The 3,325-nt window shown below is 36.5% G+C and overlaps 1 pseudogene; it reads left to right on the top strand.

Annotated features, from left to right (window-relative positions):
- Nucleotides 1-3,108: 3,108 nt before the first annotated feature.
- The window catches only part of LOC101586994, a 967-nt pseudogene continuing 750 nt past the window's right edge, over nt 3,109-3,325 (top strand).

Genomic DNA, 3,325 nt, shown 5'->3' with positions numbered 1-3,325 from the left:
TGTAGACCTTTCCCTAAAATTAAAAAAAAAAAAAACTTCCAGTTGTGTGTCACCATGACCATAACTAAGCCAAATAATTTTACTTTTTCTTCAGTTTTAAATCACGTTTTTTCTGTTCTCATCTATCTTTGAAGGATGTAAGGAGATAGATTGATCCTTATAAAGCCATTTACAATTGTACTCTTTCAAATACAGCATATCTACTAAAAAAGGATTAAACTACTGCCAATCAGCAAGAATTAAAACTTCACAGAGCAATGTAAAACAAACTGTGACTCTCACCAGTGGCAAGAAAGAAGTAGGTATAACTAACATTTAAATCTTCATATTAAAGGAAGAACACTAGTACTGATTTGCTGACTTGCTGAAGTCAGATCTGTTTTGTTTTTCACATAATTTCTAATTAAATTTTGAACCCATTATTTTCTTACCTACAACTGAAAAGTCTCTCTAGTGCTGTTCTCTAGGTGTGGCCTCGTGCAAAAGGTACAAAGGAAAATATTCCAGTCATAGTAGTAAGCAGAAAAAAAGGACAACCTACTTAAAAACAAAAACAAACAAACAAACAAACAAAAAAAAACCCTAAATTTAAAACTGGTGAACTAGATGCCGTAACCCTTACAGAATTTATGTACCTTTAACACTTCCTAAGGCACATTACCAACCACTTTTTTCTCATCTACCGAATTCAAAAACATTGGTGGAAGTCAAACAAGAAGTAGTTAAATCTTCAGATATATAATGAAACAAAATAATTTGAATAAAACTATGAGAAGTATTGAGTCAAAGTAGAAATGCAAAGAAATCAGCCATGCTACTCAGTTGTTAAGAATGAATAATATTGCCCTGGCCCCACCCCAAGGACGCACTGAGCCAGCAACCAAGTCTGGGAGCGGCGGCGCATGCCTGTAATCCCGGCACTGGGGAGGCTGAAAACAAGAGGATTACTACAAGGCCAAACTGTGTAGTGAGACTCTGTACTCAATATATAAAATGAAAAAAAAAATGAATAATATTTACAAAGCATAATCAGTAAAATCTGCAATGACCTATTAATTTGAAACATATATTGTGCTATAATGTATATAATATGACCTCACTTTGTAAAAATGAATAAACAAGTAAACAAAACTAAACATGATAGAATAAGATGCTTCTGTGAGCACAGACAAGTCAATAGTTATATTTTTTTGTGTGTGAGTTTACTGCAACCTTGAAGGAAGTCCCAACAGTATGGTCTATGTAACTAAATCTAGCAGTCAACAAATATCAACACTCCATAATCCCTTTTGGTTGGGGCAATGCTCTCAAATCTACAGTTTGACAAAGTTTGAGTGGTTACAGAGACATTTTTGTTACTGAGAAATTATATAAAAAATTAAAACAAAATAACTAAAACCAATTATGTTCAATAATTTTCTTTCTGCATAATCTCTTCTCTTCCATTGTTCTAGTTAACTAAATTTTTAAACTCTTAAAAGAAACAGAGGTGACTCTTGGAAACTGGTATATTCAAGCTAACCAGATGACAATCCCTTCCATTCATTATTAGTACTAACACCAAAGAGCAAGTATGGAACTTAGCATTCTTTAATCAATAACAGCAGTAAAAAGTTTAAGATCCTTTTTCCTTATAAATAGCAGTACCATTATATATATATATATATATATATATATATATATATATAGAGAGAGAGAGAGAGAGAGAGAGAGAGAGAGAGAGAGAGAGAGAGAGAATAGCCCTTCCTCAGGGAGCAAATTCATAACTTTCCCACTCAGCTGCCAGTGAAAAGGCTTTCAATTCCCTTCCTTCTAGAATCTGAGAATTACAACCTGTCATTCTTCAAAAAATGTTTCCATGAGTTGAATAACAAATATGACACATTCTTGATTCCTATACTATAAAATGTAAAACTGATTTTTGGCTCTATTTCCACACTTAAACAACTTGCCCAAGTGATAGATATAGTTAAAAAACACTGCGGAAAAAAAAATATTTTAGGATAGTGAAAATGTGAACACAAATAATTAAAATTATAATAAAAATGTTAGATTTTCTCACACAGCAGAGAATAAGTAAAAGAAAGGGAGCGAGCCCTTACTGATTCTGAGGACACTGGGAGGATCGCAGGGAGATAGGAGGAATCCTCTCATCTAAGACAAGGGAAGGTTGAGACTTTATGACTTTTACTAGGGGCATAGTTTCAGGGGCAGGCTTAGTGGTATGTAAGGATCTGTCTGGGGGCTCCTTTGTGTGCTTGGAAAGGCAAGAGGAAGTTGTATTTAGGGCTGGGGTGGGGGAGAAGGAGGGAGAGGTCATTGGGAAAATAAGCTGTTGCATTTGGGAGTCAGCCACGTTGAATCAGAGCCTTCATAATTTAGCAGTTTGTACTCAGATTGGAACCTATAAAAAATATTATTTTTATAATAGTATCTGCATACCCTGAATACAAGTTACTGGCTTTGGTTTACTAAGAATAACATAATAAAGGTGATCTATTTTTATCCATCATTATTTTAACTCTAACTTGACATTTCAAAGCTGAACTAGGAAAATACACTTCATGGTAAGCCCAGATAGAAAAGCTTAGATTGCTATAATTGCCTAATTTTGTTATGGAAGAAATAACTTGGGGCATACAGTAAAAATGAATTCAAGGATGTACTCAATTTATAAAAGCCTTATGTAAACACAAAACAATAAAAAAGCAAACATTCTATAAGCTTGTGCATTGCCTACAGCCTGTCTGGCAGGGGAAAAAAAAAAAAAAAAAAAGAGGCTGTGTTCTGGGGCTTATTTGCATGTATCTCCTATCTAGAAAAAAAAAAAAAAAAAAGACTCCGCAGGAAACAAAGTAAATCCTCTCAACATATCCTACTGTGTGCCTCACTGGCCCAAGTGCTGTCATATTCCCAACCCCAACTAAACTCACTGGCAAAGAAGGATCAGATCATTGAGTCTACCCAGACCTAGGGTCCGAGGGCGGTCTCTGGAAATCGTGGGCTGAGCAGAGGAGGAAACAGTGTGAATATCTGAAGGTGGTTCTATAAGAAAAGGAAAAGGGGCCATGGTGATTATGTTCAAACAGCAGTGAAGAAACCGAAATGATGGCCTCTTCCACCTCCGCTCAGACTCCGGCCGGGAAGAGCGTGGCGGCACCCCAGGTCCCAATGCCTGCACAGCGCTTCACTCTGCCAAGAGGAAGGCACTAGACACTGATAACCCAGATGCCAGGAGTCAAGGCTCCTCAAGTACAGCCCTCCACATCGTCCACCACTCTTGATAAAAAGGGAGAAGTCAGCGAGTGACCCCCAGTAAGCTTTC

The sequence above is a fragment of the Octodon degus genome, unplaced genomic scaffold (genome assembly GCF_000260255.1).
Source record: "Octodon degus isolate 3935 unplaced genomic scaffold, OctDeg1.0 scaffold00022, whole genome shotgun sequence".
Classification (NCBI taxonomy): domain Eukaryota; kingdom Metazoa; phylum Chordata; class Mammalia; order Rodentia; family Octodontidae; genus Octodon; species Octodon degus.
This window is presented reverse-complemented; position numbering and strand designations above follow the sequence as displayed.